Source organism: Myxocyprinus asiaticus, chromosome 29 (genome assembly GCF_019703515.2).
Source record: "Myxocyprinus asiaticus isolate MX2 ecotype Aquarium Trade chromosome 29, UBuf_Myxa_2, whole genome shotgun sequence".
NCBI classification, from domain to species: domain Eukaryota; kingdom Metazoa; phylum Chordata; class Actinopteri; order Cypriniformes; family Catostomidae; genus Myxocyprinus; species Myxocyprinus asiaticus.
Genome location: NC_059372.1, coordinates 2,790,533 through 2,818,197, shown reverse-complemented (window position 1 = coordinate 2,818,197; position 27,665 = coordinate 2,790,533). Strand labels below are relative to the sequence as shown.

Below are 27,665 nucleotides of genomic sequence, written 5' to 3'. Positions count from 1 at the left end.
ATATATATATATATATATATATAATAATAAAAAATAAAAAAAATAAAAAATATATATATATATACACATACATATATACACACATATACATACATACACATACACATATAATAAACATACAACTCTAAACTATACCTCTCTCTCCACAGAACCACTGAGAGAGCCCCCCAAAAACATCAAATATCTACCCCATTTCCCAATAAAAGAATCCCATATCTCCAGCCTTCTACATGTTACCACTTCGAAGGCTGCCACCCTTCCCATCTCCTCGCACCACTCCCGAATTGAGGGTGCTCCCACCGACTTCCAACCCCTTAAAACAATCTGCCTGCCTATCATCGCACTGGTGAGGACCCAATTGTTTATGTATTTGTCACCTACGTCAATGACCACCCCATCACCCAAAACACAAAGTCTGGGGAAAAACAAAATCCGAATGCCCAACACGTCACATAGAACACTCTGTACCTTCAACCAAAATTCCTGAATCTCAGCGCACCACCAAAAAACATGGGCCATGTCTCCATCCTCTAATTGGCATCGACAGCAGGTGGGTGTGTCTTTAAGACCAAGCCTATACAATTTAGAGGGGGTCCAATAGAACTGATGTAAAATCTTGAATATATAAGGCGCACCCTTGCATCTCTCGATGCAGTTTTTATGTTTTTTAAACTCCTAGCCCATTCTCTCTCCTCCAAATCCAGGGTTAAATCTTTCTCCCATAATCTCTTGAGAGTGGTTGAGTCTCCGTCTCCCAGACTCTGAATTAATAAGGAGTAATACACTGATGCCTCATGGCTCTTTCCAAAAGCAGAAATCACCTCTCCTAGAGTATCTGCTGCTTTAGGGGGGTGTATGCTATTCCCAAAAATAGTACAGAGCAAATGGCGTAACTGAAGATACCTAAAAAACTGAGATCCGGGGATCCCAAAATACTGAACCAGATTTTCAAAGGATCTCATCACACCGCTCTCATAAATATCACAGAGTGAATTAACCCCCCTCGCAATCCACTCTGACCAACAAAAAGGGGACTTATTAATGCATAGTTTGGGTTTTATCCATAGGCTCGAGGCAACATTTAGATAAATATCTGAATTAAACACTCTGGACACTTTTGTCCATACTGAGTGCAAATGTGAAATAACGGGGTGTGATTTAACTTCTCTATTTTGTGTGATGGAAAGACTTTGCAATGGCAAAATAGGGGCAAGAAGTTCTTGTTCAATGCAGAACCAGGGAGGGGCTCTTTCAGTTGGAAGCGACCAATGAGCCAAATGTCTGAGACTGAATGCATAATAATAAAACAAAATCTTGGGTAGGCCTAGCCCACCTTTGTCAATCGGCCTATGTAACTTATTGAAATGTAGTCTGGGGCGCTTACCACTCCACATGAAAGACTTCGCTATGCTCTCAAATTGCTTGAAATAAGAGAGGGGGACATCTAACGGGAGAGACCATAGCAAGTAGTTAAATTTTGGAATACAGTTCATTTTAATAACATTAAGCTTTCCAATCATTGATAAATGTAATGAAGCCCACATGTCTACATCGCTCGAAAACCGTTTTATTAAAGGGTCAATATTAACTCTGGCTAAATCAGACAAATTTGTTGGGAATAAAATGCCCAAATACTTAATACCCTGTTTGGGCCACTGGAAGGTGCCTGGCTGGAAGGCCGTTACTGGACAGTACACTGTCAAAGCCAAAGCTTCGGATTTAGACCAGTTGACTTTGTATCCTGAGAATTTGGAAAAGGAATGAATAATTCTGTGGAGGCATACATTTAGCAGGGTCAGAGACGAATAATAAAATATCATCTGCATAAAGCAGAAGCTTATGCGCCATGCCTCCCGCCATCACCCCTGCAAAACCATCCTCCTTTCTTATCACGGCTGCTAATGGTTCCAGGGCAAGAGGGAACAATAATGGGGAAAGAAGGCAACCCTGAAGGGTGCCCCTATCCAGAGTTAAATAATCTGAAATTAATCCATTTTTTGTACCGCTGCTACAGGGTGTCTATAAAGTAACTTGATCCAACCAATAAATGTACTCCCGAACCCATACATTTCCAAACTCTTAAAAAGATAATCCCATTCTACCATATCAAATGCCTTTTCGGTGTCAAGTGAGATGGCAGTGACCAGAGTCTGATCATTTGCCACTGACCACATGATATTGATGAAACGCCTAATATTATCAGAAGAGCTACGACCCTGAATAAACCCCACCTGATCTATATGTATAAGAGATGTCATAACTTTACTTAATCGGTTAGCCAAAATTTTAGCCAAAATTTTTACATCTAGCTGGATCAGGGAAATTGGACGTTAACTTTTACACTCATTTGGATCTTTGTCCTTTTTAAGAATCAGACTGATCCGGGCATGTGTCATGGTTGGCAGAAGCTTTCCATTCTTTAATGATTCAGTATAAACTTCTAACAAAAGTGGAGCCAGTTCTGTAGCATAAGATCTAAAAAATTCAGCAGCAAAACCATCTGGCCCTGGAGCCTTGCCTGTAGGCAAGGACTTAATTGCCTCGTCAAGTTCCTCCAGGGTTATCTCAGAATCAAGAGAGTTTATTTGCTCATTCGTCAGTTTAGGGAGTTCTAATTGTTCCACAAAGTTTCTAATATCTTCATCAGTAGACGAAGACGTGGAACTATGGAGATCAAGATAGAATTCTTTAAAGGCATTGTTAATATCAATGGCTGAGGTAAAAATTTCACCACCAGCAGATTTCACTGAGGGAATGGTAGAAAAAGACTCTCTCTGTTTTATATATCTAGCCAAAAGCTTCCCTGCTTTGTCCCCTGACTCAAAGTATGTCTTGCCCTGAACAACCAAAACTCCACTTTCCACGACAAAATAGTATTAAATCTGTATTTCAATCAGGTCAATTCTCTGAGACCATCAGATGACATTCAGCGCTTCAGCTCTGCCTCGGCACTTTTAATATTAACTTCCAACTCCACAAGTTCTCGTGCTTTGGATTTTTTGGTGAATGAGGCATACTGTATGATCCGACCCCTAAGAACTGCCTTAAGTGCCTCCCAAGCCACGCCCACAGAAGATACTGAGGACCAGTTGGTCTCCATATAAACATTGATTTCAGTCTTTAACATTTGTTAGAAATCAGGATTTTGCAAAAGGGATTTATTAAAGCGCCTATATGATTTATTTTTCTCTGTATGTGGCAACATCTCTAAGTTCACCAGGGCATGATCTGAGACTAAGATATTTCCAATTGAGCAATCCACATCAGATGAAATGAGGGACTTAGATATATTAAAAAAATCTATTCTAGAGTAAATCTTATGAACTGATGAAGAAAAAGTATAATCCCTACCATATGGGTTCAGAAGTCACCAGATATCTGCAAGACCAAGATTTTTACAGATCCTGTGAAGCATCAGTGTTGCTCTAGGTGATTTACACACTTTTGCTTCACTATGATCAAGGACTGAGTCCATTAAAAGATTAAAGTCTCCTACCAATATTATGTCATGAGAGATGCCAGCAGCTTGCAACATCCCATCAAGATCTATAAAAAAGCCCTGATTATCAACGTTAGGTGTTAGGTGATATTAGCCAAAATCAAACTTTGCCCCTGAATTTCTCCTAAAACAACAATGACTCTTCCTAATTTACAGTGCATCCGGAAAGTATTCACAGCGCTTCACTTTTTCCACATTTTGTTATGTTACAGCCTTATACCAAAATGGATTAAATTCATTATTTTCCTCAAAATTCTACAAACAATACCCCATAATAACAACGTGAAATAAGTTTGTTTGAAATCTTTGCAAATTTATTAAAAATAAAAAACTAAAAATAAATCACATGTACATAAGTATTCACAGCCTTTGCCATGACACTCAAAATTGAGCTCAGGTGCATCCTGTTTCCACTGATCATTCTTGAGATGTTTCTACAACTTGATTGGAGTCCACCTGTGGTAAATTCAGTTGATTGGACATGATTTGGAAAGGCACACACCTGTCTATATAAGGTCCCACAGTTAACAGTGCATGTCAGAGCACAAACCAAGCCATGAAGTCCAAGGAATTGTCTGTAGACCTCCGAGACAGGATTGTATTGAGGCACAGATCTGGGGAAGGGTACAGAAAAAGTTCTGCAGCATTGAAGGTCCCAATGAGCGCAGTGGCCTCCATCATCCGTAAATGGAAGAAGTTTGGAACCACCAGGACTCTTCCTAGAGCTGGCCGCCCGGCCAAACTGAGCGATCGGGGAGAAGGGCCTTAGTCAGGGAGGTGACCAAGTACCCGATGGTCACTCTGACAGAGCTCCAGCATTTCTCTGTGGAGAGAGGAAAACCTTCCAGAAGAACAACCATCTCTGCAGCACTCCACCAATCAGGCCTGTATGGTAGAGTGGCCAGACAGAAGCCACTCCTCAGTAAAAGGCACATAACAGCCCACCTGGAGTTTGCCAAAAGGCACCTGAAGGACTCTCAGACCATGAGAAACAAAGATTGAACTCTTTGGCCTGAATGGCAAGGGTCATGTCTGGAGGAAACCAGGCACCGCTCATCACCTGGCCAATACCATCCCTACAGTGAAGCATGGTGGTGGCAGCATCAAGGTGTGGGGATGTTTTTCAGCGGCATGGACTGGGAGACTAGTCAGGATCGAGGGAAAGATGAATGCAGCAATGTACAGAGACATCCTTTATGAAAACCTGCTCCAGAGTGCTCTGGACCTCAGACTGGGGCGAAGGTTCATCTTCCAACAGGACAACAACCCTAAGCACACAGCCAAGATAACAAAGGAGTGGCTCCGGGACAACTCTGTGAATGTCCTTGAGTGGCCCAGCCAGAGCCCAGACTTGAACTCGTTTGATCATCTCTGGAGAGATCTGAAAATGGCTGTGCACCAACGCTCCCCATCCAACCTGATGGAGTTTGAGAGGTCCTGCAAAGAAGAATGGGAGAAACTGCCCAAAAATAGGTGTGCCAAGCTTGTAGCATCATACTCAAAAAGACTTGAGGCTGTAATTAGTGCCAAAGGTGCTTCAACAAAGTATTGAGCAAAGGCTGTGAATACTTATGTACATGTGACTTTTTTCGTTTTTTATTTTTAAAAAATTTGCAAAGATTTCAAACAAACTTCTTTCACGTTGTCATTATGGGGTATTGTTTGTAGAATTTTTAGGAAAATAATGAATTTAATCCATTTTGGAATAAGGCTGTAACATAACAGAATGTGGAAAAAGTGAAGTGTTGTGAATACTTTCCGGATGCACTGTATCTTTAATATGTTTGAGACATTTGAATTGAAGATGCTTATTTATCATTGTAATTACTCCCCTGCTCTTAGTTGAACCAGCACTAAAGAAAACATGTCCACCCCATATCTTACCAAATTTTTCAGCTTCCTGCGGGGAAAATGTGTTTCTTGAAGAAACACAATATCATATTTCTTACGTTTAAGAAAAGAAATAACGTTCCTTCTTTTTATAGGGTGCCCCAACCCATTCACATTCCATGTGGAGAGAGACAACTTATTCATATTAACATTTGAAATATTGATATAATAATAAATAAAAAAATGAGTATGTCAAAAACAAGATTACACAGACCACATTCCCCATTAATGCAACAATCAAACCCCAAACTTCCCCACGAACAAAACAAACAGAAAAAAGAAAAATGTGCGCATTAACCCCGCGCATGACAGCGACAACCGGTGACAATCCCTCTAAACTCAAAGAGTCCATGCACGCATGCGAGAACCCCCGCGACAACTTTGCCATTGGATTATTCAAGTCCGGTGTTTCTGCACAAATTTTGTGAGGCAAAATTACATAACAGAAAATACTTTGTAAAACAGACCCCAGCCAACTGGCAGAATAACAGGAAAACATGTAGATTTATTCACAGAACTGTCTCGAAGGTGTGTTCCTCCACAAAATAAACTCCAGCTGATATAAAGCTGTTCAGTTTCCTTTGACAGACAAACAATTGTTCAGTGAGCCAGCTGTTATGAGTGCAGCAGATGAGGTAATCATTCTACTAGGAGAAAAAAACGTCTTTTATGTGAGCATGTAGATATTTTGCGGTCATCCATAGTGTCCATTCTCGATCTGGCCAGGAACTTCAGTGTAAAAAAAATCTTCCGTCAATGCAAAAGTTTCTTGGAGTCATGCCATAAAACAAACTCCTGCCGCTAGGTGGAGCCAGTGCAAAAAGAAACAAAAATGGCACCCAGCTTTCTCAGATAATAGAGTTTCTCAACCGTGAGGCAGTCCACTAATATAAGAAACATCAAATGGCTTACTCCAATGTATTTATGAAGAGAGTGCCTGTTTTGGACATGTAAATACTTTACGACCATTCTTCGTTTCTATTCTCAGATTGGCCGGGAACATCAATGCAAAAGCGATCTTCTGTTGGTGTAAGAGTTTCTTGCATTCCCTGAACCGATCGCGTTTCTCTCTTGTCGAATTCGCAAAGTCCGGGAACAAGAAAATATTATGGTTCTTCCAAGAAAGCTTCCCTTTACTCCTAGCCTGGTGCAACACGAGATCTTTATCGGATGATTTCAGAAATTTGGCCAGAATGGATCGAGGCCTGTCTCCCTCAGCAGATCTTCGATCCGGGACTCTGTGAGCTCGCTCGATTTCCAGCTTGTGGCCTGTAATGTTGAGCAGACTTGGGAAAAGGTTGTCTAGGAATTTCACCACATCTATGCCCTCTTCATGCTCAGGAATTCCAACAATTCGTATGTTATTCCTTCGGCTCATATTTTCGAAATATTCCAGTTTTTCCGAAATTAATTATCTGTTTTGGATGCGGGTGGATTAGTGGATAACTCCCTTTCCAATGACTCAAGATAATCGATTCGTTTTTCAACTTCTGTCACTTTTGTAAACAACTCAGAGAATTTTGTTTCCATCGCCGTAATCGATCAACGTATTACAGCGAGATCCTTCAAGTCAGCAACAACCTTCGTCAGCATCACCGAGATGTTGGACAGTTGACGCTGAATTTCATCTCCCGACGCGCCATCTAAATCGAGTCCCCAGCTCGCAGTCCCGTCAGAGGCCTCAGCTTGAACACACAAGTGTCTTTTAATGTCTCCAGAGTCTGAGGATTTTGACTTCTTTGCCATGTTTACCTCAAAGAGCAAGTATGTAACTGGGTGTATCGAATCTCACCGGATCACAACATGAAAATAATAAAAAAACTAGCAAAGTTCGCAGAGCTCGTGTCTCACACATCTGCCTCTCGCATGGCGTCACGTGAACTCTCAGAATCTCTTCTTAATATTAACTCCTCGCTATCCTTAGGACATGTTCCAAGAAAATTTAAAATGGCAGTTATCAAACCGCTTATTAAGAAGCCACAACTTGATCCTGGAGAACTGGCTAATTTTAGACTGATTTCAAATCTTCCGTTTATGTCGAAAATACCAGAAAAGGTAGTGTCCTACCACTTATGTTCATTTCTACAGCAAAATAGAATATCTGAACAATTTCAGTCAGAATTTAAGCCCCATCATAGTACAGAGACTGCACTTATCAGAGTTACAAATGACTTGCTCTTATCATCTGATCGCGGCTGCAGTTCACTTCTAATGCTTTCAGATCTTAGTGTGATTTTAGTCCTTTCCTGAGGAATTCAATGGATCACCAGCTAAATGTGAGGGATTTCTGCGCCAATGTTCTCAGTTTGTTTATCAACAACCCACACTATACCCCACTGATAAGAGCCACATTTCCTTTGTTTGTTCACTGCTTACCGGTAAGGCGTTGGACTGGATTGCAGCGGCGTGGAATGGTGACAGAACAACATTCCCTTCATTCTGTTACTTCCTCCAACAATTTCGTGCTGCATTTGAACATCCAGTCAGAGGCAAAGATGCCGGAGATCAACTGCATTCTCTTCATCAAGGTGATACTCCATGCTTCAGCCTGCTCCATGCCATGTCACAGCCACGCCTCAGCCTGCTCCATGCCATGTCACAGCAACGCCTCAGCCTGCTCTATGCCATGACACAGCCACGTCTGAGTTGGCTCCATGCCATGTCACAGTCCAGCCTTCTACGACTCATCGCTCGAAGGCCTTCACGGCCCTTGTCTCCAAGTTTAATTATCCACCACTGATATCGGTGCATAGGGCCAAGAAAACCCTTTTCCTCAAATTGTCAGTGCCCACGCCTGCCGTGGCCAATGAGCCAGAGCCCATGCCTGCCATGGCCAACGAGCCAGTGCCCACGTCTGCCACGGCCAACACCCACGCCTGCCACGGGCAACGCCCACGCCTGCCTCGACCAACGAGCCAATGTCCATGCCTACCATGGCCAACGAGCCAATGCCTGCCACAGCCAATGAGCCAACGCCCACGCCTGCCTCGGCCAACGAGCTGGAAACCTCGTCCGTCCCAGTGCCAGCATTGCCAACCTCATCCGTCCCAGGGCCAGCGTTGCCAGCCTCATCCGTTCTTGAGCCTGCATTGCCAGCCTCGTCCGTCCCACAGCCTGAGTTGCCAGCCTCATCCATCCCAGAGCCTGCGTTGCTAGCCTCATCCGTCCCAGAGCCTGAGTTACCAGCCTCGTCCGTCCCAGAGCCTGCACCGCCAACTTCGGTCTCCCGTAGGAGGAGAAAGGCTTTCGTTTCCGAGTCTCAGCTTATGTTCAATACCACAGAGGTCGTTTTCATGTCTCTGCCCATGTACACTACCACGGAGGTCGTTTCCAAGTCTCCGCCCATGTTCACGACCACAGAGATCGTCTCTGAGTCTCAGCCTATGTTCATGACCACAGAGGTTTTTTCCAAGTCTCTGCTCAAGTTCATGACCACAGAGATCGTTTCCAAGTCTCCGAAAGTGTTCACGACCACAGAGGTCGTTCCCGAGACTATGTCCATGTCTACGACCACAGAGGTCATTCCCGAGTCTCAGTCCATGCCCACGACCACAGAGGTCTTACCTGAGTCTCTGTCTACGACCACAGAGGTCGTTCCTGAGTCTCAGTCCATGCCCATGACCACAGAGGTCGCTCTCGAGACTCCATGGCTCTGTTTCTCAAGCTTCTCACAGCTCCGCCTTCCATGGCTTTGCCCCTCGAGCCTGCCATGGCTCCGCCTTCTACAGCTTCGCTCCTCGAGCCTCCCACGGCTCCGCCTTCCACGGCTTCACCCTTCGAGTCTGCCTCGGCTCCGCTATCCACGGCTTCACCCTTCGAGTCTGCCACGGCTCCGCCTTATACAACTTTGCCCCTCAAGCCTGCCACAGCCCAGACTTCCATGGCTTCGCCTCTACCTTATCTTCCGGTGCAAATTTCTGCAGCCGAGTTCCCCTGTCATGCAGTCGGCTCTGTCGTTCTTGAGCTTGGAGCAAATTCGCCTGTGTCAGTTGCCCCAAAGAGTTTTGCACTAAGATCAAGAACATATTGAATTTCATTCTTACTGTTTGGAGGTCCCTCCTCCCAAGCTTTGTGTATAACATCAAGCACACCGTGTGGGCACCACCCATACAGCAGCTCGAATGGGGAAAACCCAGTGGAGGCTTGCGTGACCTCTCATACTGCAAATAACAGGGGACCGAGCCATTTATCCCAGTTTCTAGCATCCTCGTGCACAAACTTACGTATCATATTTTCAAGGGTTTTATTAAATTGCTCCAGGCCATCTGTTTGTGGATGGTAAACACTGGTGCGGATTGATTTAATGCCCAATAATTCGTAAAGCTCACGTAGAGTCCATGACATAAAAGTTGAGCACTGATCGGTGAGGATTTCTTTCGGAATCCCCACCCGGGAGATTATTTTGAAGAGTGCCTCCACAACACTGCGAGCTGAGATGTTGCGCAGAGGCACTGCTTCCGGATATCGCGTTGCATAGTCCACTAGGACCAATACAAAGAGATGTTCGCATGCTGACCGCTCTAATGGCCTGATGAGGTCCATTCCAATTCTCTCAAAGGGGACCTCGATCAGCAGAAGAGGACGCAATAGCGCTTATGGGGTGGCTGGTGGATTCACCAGCTGGCATTCGCAGTATGCTGCACACCACCTGCAGATATCGCCGCCAATGCCCGACCAATAAAAACAGGCTATTAGGCGGTTCAGTGTTTTTCTTTCCCCTAGATGTCCCGCCATGGGATTATAATGAGCCACCTGGAACACCATTTCCCGATGGTTCCGCGGTATTAAGAGCTGGGTTTTATCTTCCTTTGTTCATGCGTCCCGTGTCACTCTATACAACTGCTCGTTTATAATTATGAAATAAGGATATGAAAGGGCGACACCCGGCTGGAGTTGTTGACAATTGATCACTCTCACTTGGTCAAAGGCACGCTTGAGGGTTTTGTCTCGCGACTGCTCCAAAGGGAAATCCCCTTTGGGAAATCCCTTGAGGACGGGAGGGACGAAGATGGCCCTGGCTCCGCCTCCCCTGCCAGAGCATCGCACATTTCAAATCTCATTGCTTTAGCGGAGGACCCATCTGCGCATATACCCTTTAATACATTTCTAAATTCAGGCCAATTAGGCCCCAAAATCAGCAGATGGTTGAGGCGGGAATTAACTGCAGCCTCCACTCTATGTTTTGTTCCCCGAAATTTAATCACAAGGAACACCACAGGGTAGTTGTGAATATTCCCATGCACACACTTCACCCTCAACTTTTTAGCTGTGCCCAAAGCCTTGTGTTGATCCAAGCATTGGTGGATAGTGGTTTGATTACAACCCGTGTCCACCAATGCTTGGTGAGGAACCCCCTTGACACTTACCGGTATCCAGTACGCTCCGGCTCCGGTTTGATTACAACCCGTGTCCACCAATGCTTGGTGAGGAACCCCCTTGACACTTACCGGTATCCAGTACGCTCCGGCTCTGGTTTGATTACAACCCGTGTCCACCAATGCTTGGTGAGGAACCCCCTTGACACTTACCGGTATCCAGTACGGGGCAGCCTGCGGAGTGTCGGGGATTCAGACCACCGTTCCCAGCTCCATCACAGGGCATTGATTCCGGAAGGGTCCCGGATCCCCGCAACTCCAGCAGACCGGGCCAGGTGCCACACCCGCATCTGTGTCGGTGTACACTTCCACCTGAGGGAGAGAGTGGCGGGGCACTGTCGCTGCTGTGGGTGATGCAACATCCCGCACGTGGGGAACTGGCTTCGGTGGCGGGACTCCTCGCCTCCTTGGGGCAGGAACGGCTCTGGGGAGAGAGCAGAGTGAGAGAGAAGAGGGGAGGGGGAAGAGAACGGGGAAAACACAGGGGGAGGGTAGAGAGAGTGGGAGGGCTCTTCCGCCCTAGGGTAAGCTGCCATATGGTCCTCCGCCAATCGAACAGCCTTCTCCAGCGACGTCGTGGTGCCATTGGACCCAATCCGCCGTTTCTCGTGGTAGCCGATGGACTAGCTGCTCCAGTACCGCCTTATCGATTACTCCCTCGACGTCACAATCCCCCGTCAGCAGCCATCTCTGGCAGGTGTCTCGGAGCCGTTAGGTGAAGGCAAACAGGCGGACGGTCGTCTCCAACTTCAACGACCAGAAGAGCTGGTGATGCTGCTCCGGACAGCAGCATCCCGCTGCAGGATGGTCTTTTTCAGGTCCTGTGGCCAACCCGCTGAAGGATTGTCTTTTTCAGGTCCTCATAAGCCAGGAGGTTCGCCACCGGCAGTTGTTGTGCTGCGAGCTGGGCCTCCCCAGACAGCAACGGGAGTAGCCTGGCTGCCCACTGATCACACGGCCAGCTCCATATCTCAGCGTTCCGCTCAAATAAGTCTAGGAAAGCTTCCGGGTCGTCCTCGGCCCCCATCTTCAGAAGCGTGGGCAGGGGCATGCTGCTGTGGTTGTCCGGGGAGGCAGCCGGGGCTCTTTCCTGGCTGAGAAGGCTCTGGATCACATGCCGGTCCTCTGCTTGAGCCCGAAGGATCTCAAAGAAACAGCGATCTTGATCTTGCCGGAGCTCAAGCAGGGATTGTTGGTGGGACTGGTGTAAGCCAGCGAAGGATTCAAGAATCTCTGCCAACTGGGAGGACTCCATAGGGCGTGCTTCAAGATTCTGGATTTCGGCACCAGTGTAACACAGCTTACAAACAGAAGGGAAGGAGAACACAGGGAAGCAGGTTTTTCCAGGCTCAGGTAAGACTTTTAATCGGCCACTTCAGTGCTTTACAACTTCAAAAACTCGTCAGCTTCACAGGCACGTAGATTTAAACTCATTAGCTTCACAGGCACGTAGTAACTTAAACACATTATTTTCACAAACATAACAGATTAAATGTAGCAGCTTCAGGAGCACCGTGATCTTCCTTGTGCCATACCCTCTCCTTCTCTCTGCTGGTGGCGTGGCTGCTTATATGCAGCTTTCCCCATGCTCACTGGAATTAGGAACAGGTGTTAAACATAATCTAGCTCAGGTGCAAGTGCCCTTACCACTTTCTCTCTGGACGGATGCTTGAACATGCCCCCACTGCCATACACAGGCATTGGACAAAAGATAATTGGAAAAGAGTGTTATGGATCTTAAACCCCTTGAGCTTTTGTGGGATCAGCTAGACTGTAAGGTGTGTGAGAAGTGCCCGACAAGACAGACACATCTATGGCAAGTGCTACATGAAGTGTGGGGTGAAATGTCACCTGAGTATCCGGACAAACTGACAGCTAGAATGCCCAGAATCTGCAAAGCTGTCACTGCTGCACGTGGAGGATTTTTTTGATGAGAACTCTTTGAGGTAGTTTAAGAAGTTATTTTTCTTAATTTTTTTCAAATTGTAATAGTAATTTTTCATGTTATTAATGTCCTGGCTATACATTGTGATCAGCTAAATGCCACTTTGGTGAATAAAAGAACCAGTTTCTTTCCATAAGAGCAAAATCTGTGCTTTATATATCTGTGATATATATATATATATATATATATATATATATATATATATATATATATATATATATATATATATATATACACTCACTGAGCACTTTATTAGGAACACTATGGTCCTAATAAAATGCCAATGTGGTCTTCTGCTGTTGTAACCCATCTGCCTCAACGTTTGATGAGTTGTGCATTCTGAGATGCTATTCTGCTCACTAAAAGTGTACAGAGTTGTAACCTGAGTTACTGTAGCCTTTCTGTCAGCTCGAACCAGTCCGGCCATTCTCCGTTGACCTCTCTCATCAACAAGGCATTTCCGTCCGCAGAACTGCCACTCACTGGATTTTTTTTTTTTTTTTTGGCTTCATTCTGAGTAAACTCTAGAGACTGTTATGCGTGAAAATTGCAAGATATCAGCAGTTACTGAAACACTCAAACCAGCCCGTCTGGCACCAACAATCATGCCACGTCACTAAGATCACATTTTTTCAACATTCTGATGGTTGATTTGAACATTAACTGAAGCTCCTGACCATTATTTGCATAATTGTATGCATTGCACTGCTGTCACACGATAGGCTGATTAGATAATCACATGAATAAGTAGGTGTACAGTGCTCTTTAAGTGTATATACACTCAAAATATTTTAGCCTAGTTTTAAAGCTGCACTACATAACTTTGTGCTCTCTAGTGACATCTGTGCTTGAAACCTAAAATTACAAGCAACTTGCGGATGAATACGTGTGTTGTGTTTTGGGCAGTGTTACACGTTACATGTTTTCCTACGCGGATTAATCTCATTACCTGGACATCAACTCTAGTTGAAAAGTTTACTATTTTGATATACCATTGTACAGCCTCAGACGATAATGCAAGTAAACCGTAACACTAAATAGTACATCTACGCACTGCACACAATAAAAGTGAAAACTAACAAAAAATGAGGACTCAATAATGATGGGGATAAAATATACTTTATTAAACATTAAAATAATATGCAGAAATTTGCAAAATAATACTTTCATGGTAACACACTAAACAAATTAATACGTACATTGCTGTGCTATAAAATTGGTACATTATAAACAACTTGAGATGTTTATACATTTAATGGGGAACAACCATGTAGAAACTTCACATTTAGTGGCTTTTTAACAGACTATCTGCTAAAAGGACAAAGGAAAGTGATAACTTGGGCATTTATGTGACTGGGGTAAAAGAAATGAGAAAATGGTGATGTACACACACACTTAGGGAACCTCAAAACAGCAGCAACATTATCAAATTATCAGAAGTCATGAATATCAGTAAACATGTTACAAGAATTTTCCCTTGGAAACGTAGATACATCAGAAGCAGTAAACACATGAGTAATGTTCAATTCATAAAAGCATGAAAATCAATATAAACTTAAAAAAACCTACCAAAACATATATCCAAGCATTTTAGCAAGTAAAAAACTTTGCCAAACAGTTAACAGATAAACAGCCAGCATGACTGCTGCAATGCTGTCCAGAACTGTGACTGAACAGCATCGCTTCCCCACCAGAACAAACGACAACCTGTACTTCTTTTCTGGGTTTACGGACTTGACGTAAAGACGCAAGGATGACTGACATTAGCACCAAATCCAACCCAACAGCTAAAAATTACTTTTCTTTTTGTAGGCTTACCGTAGTGAATCTGGGTAAGGCAAAGTTATCGTTTTGAACATTGATTTTATATGTACTCAATCAATAATGGCAAACTCATCAAAGAAATTTCATACTACGCTGCGTATCAAAAGTTTAAGTTTGGTGAACTCTGAACTGTGAATCTGCATGACGAGAGGACACATCACACACTGACCTCTTGGTTCAATACAAAGAATACATACTGTATATCAATCAGACTCAAACAACTGACACAAGTGATTCAGTGGTGTATTAATTCAGCCGGTGAAACCAATAACTGCTCCCACACTCGAATCCTATTTGCTTGCACTATAGTCAGTCTTTACAGGCATGAAAAATCACCAAATCATTCTCGCGCATCAAACTGAGCTCATTGGCTTCGAAAGCGAGTGAAGTCAGTGAACATGAAGTCTAAATCAGTGTATGGAGGTGAACGAGAACGATTAGTTCACTTAAAAGATTGGTTTAAAAAGACTGATTGTTTCACAAATGAAACATCACTAATTTTCTTAGAGGATGATATTCATTTTGGGAAAATTCCATCTTTGGGTTCATCTTTCCAACTATTTACTTAATCTTGTTAGACCTGAAGATGATTTTTGCTCAGTGTGTCTACTGTGGAATATTTTTTTATGAAGTTAAATATAAATTAATCAAGTATAATCAATGTAAATATAGCCATTTTATTCTACAATTATTTCTGATGGTCAAGCATGTATTTTACTGTGTGGGTTTGTGTGTAAAGGCCTGTGAAAATGAGGCCCTCTTAAAAGGGAATGTGTGCTCACATATGGTACTCATACTTAGTAAACTTGAGTCTCATGTTTTGACACTAGAGAAAATATTGGATAAGCCCTTAAAGAGGTTCCAGATGGTGAGGCCTTTTTCAAATAGTTTCCTGTTCCTTTGTTAAAAATAACAGACTGAAGACACAGAACAAAATGTATGGAGTGTATTGGTCAGGCCCTGGTGGATTATGTGTATATAGGCATGTTTGAATACAGACAGTTCAGTTACTCTGCAGACTGACTCTGCTTTGTTTATCTCTGATAATAAAGTCTATCTTCTGGCATCAAAACCTCAAGACTTTGAGTGATCTTGCACTGAGGTGGCAGAAGCCACAACACTACTTGGGCAATTCTTTTTTACATGTCTATGTAGATTACTTCCTTCCCTGAAACGTTTCCCACATGAAGAGCAGTTGTATGATTTCTCTCTAGTATGAATTCTCTCATGTGTTTTCAGGTGATGTGACTGAGTGAAACTCTTTCCACAGTGTGAGCACTTGTAAGGTTTTTCTCCAGTATGAATTCTCTCATGTGTTTTCAGGTGATATGACTGAGTGAATCTCTTTTCACAGTGTGAGCACTTGTAAGGTTTTTCTCCAGTATGAATTCTCTCATGTGTTTTCAGGTGATATGACTGAGTGAAACTCTTTTCACAGTGTGAGCACTTGTAAGGTATTTCTCCAGTATGAATTCTCTCGTGTGTTTTCAGGTTTTGTGACTGAGTGAAACTCTTTTAACAGTGTGAGCACTTGTAAGGTTTTTCTCCAGTATGAATTCTCTCGTGTGATTTCAGGTGATGTAACCGAGTGAAACTCTTTTCACAGTGTGAGCACTTGTAAGGTTTTTCTCCAGTATGAATTCTCTCATGTGTTTTCAGGTTTTGTGACTGAGTGAAAAATTTTTCACAGTGTGAGCACTTGTAAGGTTTTTCTCCAGTATGAATTCTCTCGTGTGTTTTCACGTGATGTAACCGAGTGAAACTCTTTCCACAGTGTGAGCACTTGTAAGGTTTTTCTCCAGTATGAATTCTCTCATGTGTTTTCTGGTCTTGTAACCGAGTGAAACTCTTTTCACAGTGTGAGCACTTGTAAGGTTTTTCTCCAGTATGACTTCTCTCGTGTGTTTTCAGGTCTTGTAACCGAATGAAACACTTTTCACAGTGTGAGCACTTGTAAGGTTTTTCTCCAGTATGAAATCTCTCGTGTATTTTCAGGTTTTGTGACAGAGTGAAACTCTTTTCACAGTGTGAGCACTTGTAAGGTTTTTCTCCTGTATGAATTCTCTCGTGTGTTTTCAGGTTTTGTGACCGAGAGAAACTCTTTCCACAGTGTGAGCACTTGTAAGGTTTTTCTCCAGTATGAATTCTCTTGTATGTTTTCAGTTCTTTTGACTGAGTGAAATTCTTTTCACAGTGTGAGCACTTGTAAGGTTTTTCTCCAGTATGAATTCTCTCATGTGTTTTCAGGTGATGTGACAGATTGAAACTCTTTCCACAGTGTGAGCACTTGTAAGGTTTTTCTCCAGTATGAATTCTCTCATGTGTTTTCAGGTGTTCTGACTGAGTGAATCTCTTTCCACAGTGTGAGCACTTGTAAGGTTTCTCTCCAATATGAACTTTCATGTGTTTATTAAACCGGCTTTTATTTATGAAACTCTTTCCACACTGTGAGCAGTTGAAAGTATTTTTGGCTGTTGTTCTTTTATGCTTTTCTGGTGATAAATTCTTCTTAGTCTTTGAGCAACTCAAAGATTTTTCTCCAATTGTGAAATCAGGATGTTTCTGACACTGAAGTTTGTCCTCCACTTTATTCAGTTTTTGACATTTCTCTTTCGCTTCCATCAGCTCTACAATAAACACAGTAAATGGACAATTTCAATTCAATGGACAAAAATCAATTCAAGAGCAGGGTATCTGCAGGTTCAAAGGAATGAAATTTAAGACTTTTTAAGGCCAAATAAAAGAGAAATGTATGACCACTTTCGCAAAAAAAAAAAAAAAAAAAAAAACCTTAATTCATTAGCTGGTAAATACAAAACCACTGAGGCTACTTGAATGTCTCTGGACATGTTTTTTTTTTTTTTATACATATATTTTATTGGGCATTTATGTGTTAGTAAGTTAATACAACATTAAAACTCTAAATGAAATCATTAAGAATGCACATAGCCTAAAGTATGTAGCCTATATTGTGACCCTTCTCTTTAGTCACTTGCTTTCCAGCAAGACGTGACGCAATAGTCCAATGCTTTGGCAACGTCACCACTTATGTCAAACACGGAAGTGGTGGCAAAAACCATGTGCAAAAAATAAACTTTTGTTGGATTACATTGTTGAAAAATAATTCATAGGGCTCTTGTTGACTGCTGTGGCTTCAAGATCATCAACAGAGCTGACTGGACTGACGAGATCATTCAACTCACAACTTTGCAGTATAAATTTATAGCGAACATGATTACGTTTGTTATTAACTCATATCATTATAGTAATTGTATCGCTAAGAATATGTTTGTATGTATGATGATTTTGTGTCATACTTTCGTTTAATCCTCTAATCTGTCAAATCTAACAAATCAGCGGGCTTTCTGCCACCACTTACTGTAAACAAGAGGATTGGTCTATAGACCTTATTCACAGTAGCACCATGTTTGATTTTTAATGGGAATGGAAACGAGGCTGTGAGGGATAGACTTACCATTTCTGCAATGGCATGCATGGTGTAAATCTGTAAAAAGCTCCAATATCCCATCTGATTTTCCACAACTCATGTTGTCTGGAGTTTTTTGTCTACTGAGTGTCCTTGAAAAGATATTTTTTCAATGTTTTGTACACGGAACGATCCAAAATTTGTTTTAACTGCAGTACATCTCATCAAAGAGACTATACATCCATCCCGCACAGCCTTGTTGTCATTAAAAATCAAAGATACCGCTGCTGTAAGGTCTAGCATGTGCTGAATAACATTTATATATTTTTTTAAATAAGGAAAAGTTGTGAAAGGCAACATCTCTTTGGAAACAAATCTACTTCATCTGTGCATTCTCTACTGGTCACAATATTTTTCACAATTTGTTCACAATTATTTTTATATATATATATCAGAATATCCAATTACATCATCAGGATCGGTGAATATTCTTGCTTTAGTGATTCTGCATTGAAAATAACATTCATTTATTTAAAAAATGAAAAACTGAAACCAAAGACATTTCTAAATTCAAATTGCACTTCAAACGAAACGAAAAAGCAATTAAAATAACGAATTGGTTAAAAAACTAAACAAACACCTTTGCATTTACTGTCAGGCAAATAAATTACTAATACAAATTAAGAAATAAAAACAATTCTAAATGTAAACAATTATAATGATGATAATATTCACTGAAATATAAATCATGATTCAAGGTGAACATGTTTTTGTATTATTTTATGATTTAATCACAGATGTATATGTTGCAGTTGCGCTCACAATGAACTGCTCTGTGGAAATAAAGTGAACTGAACTCAAAGCACCTCCTGAGCTGAGATGTCTGAGGTAATTTGCAGCATTCTCATAGACAATAATATTCTTGTAAAGACTGAAACAAAGAAAGAGTGAGAACACTTTACATACGCATGTTCCACAAGACTGCACGCCTCCAAACAGCGCATCAGACATGCATATAGACGGCTTTTCTGTCATCTGTTCTTAAAAATATAATAAAGTGTTTCTTCAAGCACGTGTCTGTGTGTATAACAGCATTTCCTGTGTCATTCCGAATCCGAGATGTCTTACAGTTACCCACCATGCACATTATATTCGGTACCTGCTGAATAAACATCTTCTGTCAATGTGCATACTTTGATGCCTGTGTAATTTGATATGTTGGTAAAGAACCTCTGGCTTTCAGTGCGTTACTTAGGTTCATTTATCATGGGTCGCAAACTCTTCATTAGGAAACTATTCTTTTTTTAAGGCTATTTTATTCGTTAGGCTATTGTATTGATATTGGAAGTTTCATTCATAATGTTTCCACCAGTATAAAATTTCACACTGGTGTTTTCCCTTGTACTGAGTAAAACCGGTATCACCGTACACCGTGGCAACCCTAATAATCATCCTTACTAAACTGGAGTAACACTAACTGGTAACTAGAATAGATTAATATTAAATCTATTAGAGTGAACATCCTGTATAAGACAATTTTTATACTGTAAAAGTTGTAGTTAAATGTTTTTCAATGCGCTTAGGGTTTTAGTTTAGTTTTTTTTAATAAGAAATACTAAAGTTTATTTATTTACTTGTTTTAAAAGACTATCTATAATCAATCTAACCACAGAAATAAGGAGCCATCCATGGTCTCACCTATGGACAAGGCCATCCATATGATGAAAAGAAAACGGGACTCATTGGACCAGGCGACCTTCTTCCATTGCTTCAAGGTCCACTTCCAACACTTGCGTGCCCATTGTAGGCGCTTTCGCCGGTGGACAGGGGTCATCATGGGCAGCAGGGTGCGATGCACTGTGTGTTGTGACACATTCCTCCCGTAACCATCATTAACATTTTCTGTGACTTTTGCCACAGTAGACCTTCTGTCGGTTCAGACCAGATGGGATAGCCTTTGTTGCCCTCAATGGATTACCCTGACACCAGTTTGTGGTTTGTCCCTCCTCGGACCACTGTTGGTAGGTACTCACCACTGCTGACTAGGAGCACCCCACAAGCCATTTCAGAGATGCTCTGACCCAGTCGTCTGACCATAACAATTTGGCCCTTGTCAAAGTCGCTCAGGTCTTTACACCTGCCTATTTCTCCTGCATTCAACACATTGACAATGAGAACTGACTGTTTGCTTACCATCTAATCTACCTAGACCTTGACATGTGGCCTTGTTAGGAGATGATTAACGTTATTTGCTTCAACTGTGAGTGGTCATAATGTTTTGGCTCATCATTGTACATATCTGTTAACATCTCAGTAAATGTAGTTTAGTGTTTCATGACCCTAAGGTGGGTCGCCACTTGATGTCCATTGTAAAATCTGGGTCTCAAAGTAAAACCAATTGAGAACCACTGGCCTAGAAATCCAACCCACACAGGATGGCGAAATAGAATAATAAAGTGTGCTATATTCATTATTTGTAGCTTTCTTTTTCTAAGTTGGAGGGCTCTCCAACCCCCACTATTACCCCTCCCAATCCCCAACCCCACCCAAAAAAATAAATAATAATAATAATAATAACAATCACAAATATTGACAACTACACCTCTCTCTCCACTGCCCCTCCTCGAGAGCCCTCCAGAAATGCCAGATTTCTGCCCCATTACCCCACAAACAAGTCCAATTTCCCCAGTTTTCTAAATGACTCTTCTTCAAAAGGCGCCATTCTCCCCATCTCCGAGCACCACTCTTGAAATTATAGGCACTCAAGCTGACCTCCTTCACCCTTAAAACTATCTGTCTTGCAATCATGACACTGGTTAGGACACAACTCTTTATGTGTGTATTCTCTACATCGATGACCGTCCCACCGCCCAAAATACAAAGTCTGGGGCAAAATGAAACCCGAGTGCCCAACACATCACACAAAAAGCTCTGAACCTTCAACCAAAATTCTTCGATCTTAACACACCACCAAAAGACATGGGTTGTGTCTCCATCCTCTGACTGGCATCGCCAGCACGTGGGTGTGTCTTTAAGACCAAGCCTATACAATCTAGAGGGGTTCCAGCAGAATCGATGTAAAATCGTGAATTGCATAAGGTGCACCCTTGCATCTCTAGATACAGACTTGACGTTTTTTTTTAGAATCCTAGCCCACACCTCCAATACCAAGTTTAAATCTCTCTCCCATAATCTCTTGAGAGAAGTTGAAGCTCCGTCCACCAGACTCTGAATTAGCAGGGAGTAATACACTGATGCCTCATGACCATTTCCAAAAGTGCAAATGCGAGTAACGGGGTGTAACTTAACTTCTCCGGTTAGTTTGAAGGCTTTGTAATGGCGAAATAGGGGCAAGAACTTCCAGTTCAATACAAAACCAGGGAGGGGCTCTTTCAGGTGGAAGTGACCAATGAGCCAAATGTCTGAGACCGAAAGCATAATAATAAAACAAAATCTTAGGTAGGCCTAGCCCATCTTTTTCAATCAGCCTATGCAGCTTACTGAAATGTAATTTGGGACGTTTACCATTCCAAATTAAGGACTTCGCTATGCAATCAAATTGCTTGAAATAAGAGAGGGGGACATCTATAGGGAGAGATTGTAGCAGGTAGTTGAATTCTGGAATACAATTGATTTTAATAACATTAACCTTCCCAATCATCGATAACTGTAATGAAAATTAACTAACTAAATCACACAATTTTGCTGGGAATAAGATACCCAAATACTTAATGCCCTGTTTGGGCCACTGGAAGGTGCCTGGCTGAAAAGCCGTTACAGGGCAGTACGCTGTCAGAGCCAAAGCTTCGGATTTAGACCAATTAACTCTGTATCCTGAGAACTTAGAAAAGGAATTAATAATTCTGTGGAGGCAAGGCACAGATCTAGTGGGGTCGGAGACAAATAATAAAATATAATCTGCATAAAGCAAAAATGTATGCACCACACCTGCCATCACACCTGGAAAATCAACTTCCTTTCTTATCGCGGCTGCTAATGGTTCCAGGGCAAGACAGAACAATAATGGGGAAAGAGGGCAACCCTGCCTGGTGCCCCTATCCAGAGTTAAATAATCAGAAATTAATCCATTTGTTTGTACAGCTGCTACCGGGTGTCTATAAAGTAAATTAATCCATCCAATAAACGTATTCCCAAACCTGTACATTTCCAAAATCTTAAAATATAATCCCATTTTACCATATCAAACGCCTTTTCGGCGTCAAGTGGGATGGCAGCGACCGGAGTCTGATCATTCGCCACTGACCACATAATATTGATGAGACGCCTAATGTTATCAGAAGAGCTGCGGCCCCAAATAAACCCCACCTGACCTATTACATGCACCTTTTTGAACTGAGCACTAGGGTTGCAACGGTATAAGATTTTCACAGTACGATAACCGTCTCAGAAAATATCACGGTTTCACGGTATCACGGTATACGGTATTACACAATTATTATTATCAGTAACAATGATCCTTAAAGGAGCATCAAGAGACATTATTTTTGTTGTTGACGTCAACAACAAAAGCGACAGGAAGTTTTCTCTCCCCCCTTTTAACAACTGAAGAGAATATTTACTTATATGAGCCCATTATTATCCCGTTCGTTTCCTAATTTCAAACATAATTCAAATAGAATATACATATTACACAGGAGGAAAGGCTCCTCATTACCATGGTTAGGTCAGTGTAGCTAGTATTAAATAATAGTAATAATAATAACAAATTATAGTATTTATGAAAAAATAAATACTAGCTGAAACACATCTTGAAACTTTAACTACAACTGCCACTGTTACAAAAAGAGGTCTAACAGATTCTACCTTTAGATTATTTCATATGAAACTATAACATTTTGTCAAAATATAACAATTACTTTTACTCATGTAAAATAGAGAAACAATTTTGTAAAGGTGATGTTTAATGAAATTTTTTTTAGCACATAGCACAGTGTTGCTCTTTTCCTCTGTGCTGTTTGGCATGTCCGGGCTGCCTACTGTTTGAGAGGTTCGACTTGACTTCCTCCGTAATGCTTTAAACTAGAAAAGTCTCACTACAATTGAAATTGGTCACATCAGTTTTGAGGTCTGAGGTCCGCAATATCGAGGGAAGCCCGATTGTTGCACGCGCGCGCCAGAGAGGAGCGTAGATTATGATCACGAGCTGGTTCCGGTACACTCGTGCGAAAGTGCAGATGAGAAGCCTTTAGCTGATTGCGAGTTTATCATTAAATCTGCCTCGGCAGTCCTAAATAGGTTATCACTTGGGCGGCCATCAAAATATCTTCAGTGGGAGAACCATGGCATTGTTCTTTCCCTGCTGTCCACGACCCAGTCCGAATAGACCTGCGACCCACTTCTGGGTCGCGACCCACCAGTTGAGAAACACTGCTTTAACTCACACACACACACTCACTTATGTCAGACCCCCTCGCCTGGCTTCTCTGACATTTTCTCCACTGCATATGTGTGTGTGTGTGTGTGTGTGTGTGTGTGTGTGGCGCAAGCTGACGAGTCTGACAGGCAGTCGAGGAGGAAAGGAGATGCGCAGGTGAGATTCTCCGTCCGGTTGCATTTTTTTTCACAATAACGTAGATAAGCAAATGTACATGGTATGATAACCGTCAATTTTCATAACATGGTATACCGTGAAACCAGTATACTGCTGCAACCCTACTGAGCACTTTAACAAAAATAAAAACAGCAGGGAAGTGTTTTGAGTGATAAAACAACTTGTAAAAGGACAGTGGATTGACATGAAAATGTAAATCATTAAAGGAAGAAACATACCTGAAGAAACATAATCATCTTCATCTCCCTGTTGTTCCTCTACTGTGTTTTCTTCTTTTATCTCCTCCTGTTTCACTTCGATCTTCACTGGTGTCTGCAGCATCTGCTGTTCTCCAGCATTACAGACAGAAGTCAGAGACTCTGTGGAGGTTTGATCATCATCATCTTCATTACTCTGTTGTTCCTCTACTTTGATTTCTCCTCTCCTCTTCATCAGGTTCCTGCAGTCCAGCAGCTTCACTGAACACATCTTCACTGGTATCTGCAGCATCTGCTGTTCTCCAGCATTACTGACAGAAGTCAGAGACTCTGTGGAGGTTTGATCATCATCATCTTCATTACTTTGTTGTTTCTCTGCTGTGATTTCTTCTTTTATCTCTTCCTGTTTCACTTCGATCTTCACTGGTATCTGCAGCATCTGCTGTTCTCCAGCATTACTAACAGAAGTCAGAGAGTCTGTGGAGGTTTGATCACCCTGATTACCATCAGTAGAACAGAGTAAAGTGAGCTGTGAGTCCTGTGTCTCTCTGGATCTCTGTTCAGAGAGTTTGTCCAGCAGTCGCTGTGGTGTGGACTGATCTCTGCCGCTCCACACTGAATCCTGATATTCTGTGGAGGTCCCATCAGCCACACACACTGAAGATTGACAGGAAACCTTTTCCAGCTTCTGACAAACACAACACAATCACATCTTTACCGTTCATCATATCACATCATTTGAAAGCTTACAATCTCAACTTTAAGGATGAAATGAATGTTTAACCTGTAACCTGTCGTCTCTCTCCATCAGTTTTGTCTTCAGTGATGTCATCTCTTTCTTCAGCGGAGAGATTTCTGTGATGAAATCATCATGATCCAGCATGGACAGATCAGTTCTTACTGATTTACTGCAGATCACATCCACCTGCTCTCTCATGATGAACATATTAACACAAAAATATCATTATAATGGACTGACATACATCAAACTCAAAAAGATTATTATAGGATTATAAACAGCTCTGTTAAATAACTTTGTTTCTGATATGGTAGCCAATAAATATAAATGTGTGCTTGGAGTTTGGATTCATTTTCCTGACAGCAGGAATATTATCAGATATTATAACAGACTTTAACATATACTTGCCTTCATTGAACTAATTTACAATCAGCCGATGAATTTAACAAGCTCATTTATCAGAAATGAAACATGATATTCTCACATTTCTGTTTGTTATTCCTGAAACTGAATCAGGGCTCAATGCTAAGAATTTTTTCTACTGGCCCGGTTGGGCCAGTGCTTCAGATTTTTACTGGCCCTGCCAACATTTTCACTGGCCGCAACACAAAAATGACAAATAGCTGTTTTTACCATCATGGCTTTAAAAAATATGTCTGAAGATAAATATTTTTTACATATCTTTTGTTTTTAAAACAATGTCCCCCAGGGGCCTGTGTAGCTCAGCGAGTATTGACGCTGACTACCACCCCTGGAGTCGTGAGTTCGAATCCAGGGCGTGCTGAGTGACTCCAGCCAGGTCTCCTAAGCAACCAAACTGGCCCGGTTGCTAGGGAGGGGTGAGTCACATGGGGTAACCTCCTCGTGGTTGCTATAATGTGTGGTTCTTGCTCTCGGTGGGACGTGTGGCGAGTTGTGCGTGGATACCGTGGAGAACAGCGTGAAGTCTCCACATGCACTATGTCTCCGCAGTAACGCGCTCAACATGCCACGTGATAAGATGCACGGATTGATGGTCTCAGGCAACTGAGATTCGTCCTCTGCCACCCAGATTGAGGCGAGTCACTATGCCACCACGAGGACTTAGAGCACACTGGGAATTGGGCATTCCAAATTGGGGAGAAAAAAATACAAAATACAATGTCCCCCAAAATTGAATCACATTTATAATTTGCAAGATATGATTTATGACTTATGTAATCCCATATATGCGCTTTAAAGATATAAATTCATAAATACATCATATTAACCTCAGCCGTCCTGCCATTTACACATGTGTTTTTAAGCCAAGAGTTCTGTGGAGGAGATGATGGGTTTTCGGTCACCCGTTTAGTCATGCTGTCATTCAACTTTTGCCCTTGTGTAGAGTTTTCACAAAAAGGATCGAAGATTATTCACTGAGTTAAACATCTGATTATTGGCTGAGAGAACAGACTTGCAACTTAATCGGTTGTGATGTGTAATATACAGTAGGTAGATATTAGGCCTAATCTGTGAATTAACAATGTGTATATTACATGAAATCAGACAGCCTAAACACCAACACAGACTGATATACAAAGAACAAAAACAACTGTATGGTCCAGATATGAGACATGTAACAGGTGTTTTATGAAGATATGAAGTAGACTGTTTCAAATATTCATCTTCACCCTGCAGCTGAACAGCTCTGATAATAATAGCCTAATAGCCAAAGTTATCTTGCTTCTTTCCATATCAAACGCCATTATCATGTCGAGTTAATGTTTACGTTTTGAAACATTACATTTTGGATACTGAGCAGCTCGTGATTTCCAGACACGTGTATAACTGGGGTTTAACAAAGTTTATTATGTTTCATTCTGCGAATCATCTCTAAAGGCGAATTAATGAGAGAAAATGTGTTTGTTTTTTACAGTGTTAATAAAACTAGCGCTCTGTCCCTTTACGAGAGCACATGCATGTTAAACAGTCTACGCTGCACAGAGAGAGATGATGATGAGACATATGCACGGAGAGACATGGATTTTCTGTCCTATAGAAAGAAACTGTTGATTTCTTGTGTTCCAATGTGTGGATTACTAATTTTCACCAACATGTAAAAACGAAAAATGTGGGGATTTCGCGCACTGTGAACACGGAATGTGCGGGAATACTTAGTGTTGTACAAGTCCCGCTACTAAATTCATTAAGTGGGGTTTTCTGCTGCTATTTTCTACACATTGGTAATAGCTGCTGTTAAGACACTTGGAAAAGAGCGAGGACAGTGCTAGGAGTGTGCACTCGGTGTCTGCACGATCTTGTGCGTGCACGCGACTTGTTGTTTGCTTGCACTAATGTTATAAATGCAGCACTGGCCCGATTGGGCAAGTGACAGTTCTAGCAACTGGCCCGAATCTTTCTCACACTGGCCCCGGGCCATCGGGCAGTCCTTACTGTTGAGCCCTGAATTTTGTTATTATGGTTTTACCACAAATACCATAGTTTAACTGTAGTAGATTAATCATGGTATTTGAAGTAAAACCATAGTAATCACAAGATTAACCATGATAAATCTATAGTAAAATAAAACACACTGAAGCCAAAACAAACAAACAAAATACAATAGAAAAATCATGGCTTTACAATAGTAGTTACCATGACAGTGTAATGTTTTTGTTTTTTGGTCTAAAACATGGTTTTAATATAGACTATCCATGGTTAATCTTGTTATTACTTTGCTTTTATTACAAATACAATGGTTAAACTACCACAGTAATCACAGTTAAACTATAGTTATTTTAGTAAAACCATAATAATCCCAAAATTATGTTTTTGTTTTTTTTAAACCACAGTATTCGTTTTCCTGTAGTATTATAGTTTCACTACAAATATCATGGTTAAATATGGTTACTGTAGTAAAATCATGGTAAATTTATAGCGAGGGAAAGTAAAACTATTTCAGAAAACAAATTCCCCCTGAAAGGGCTCCGAAGTTTTTTGTTTGTTTCTCCTGAAACTGAATATTTTAAAGAGTCCGTCACAAAACCGCCACAAACGACTATAATAATCTTCTATTACGATCATTAAAACGCCAAAGAGAGATAAACAACATGCACAGAAAAACACAAACATAACTATAAATCTCACAGATGAGACGAACACCTACTGAATCGAGCGCTCAAACTTCTTTTACATTTATTGGCTGTTGGCAACCAGCTTAAAGGTGCATTTCCGCC

At 41.7% G+C, this 27,665-nt stretch overlaps 1 pseudogene; it reads right to left on the bottom strand.

The window, feature by feature from the left end:
- LOC127419867 (zinc finger protein 678-like) overlaps positions 1–27,059 on the bottom strand; it is a 152,989-nt pseudogene extending 125,930 nt beyond the window's left edge.
- Positions 27,060–27,665: the final 606 nt, after the last annotated feature.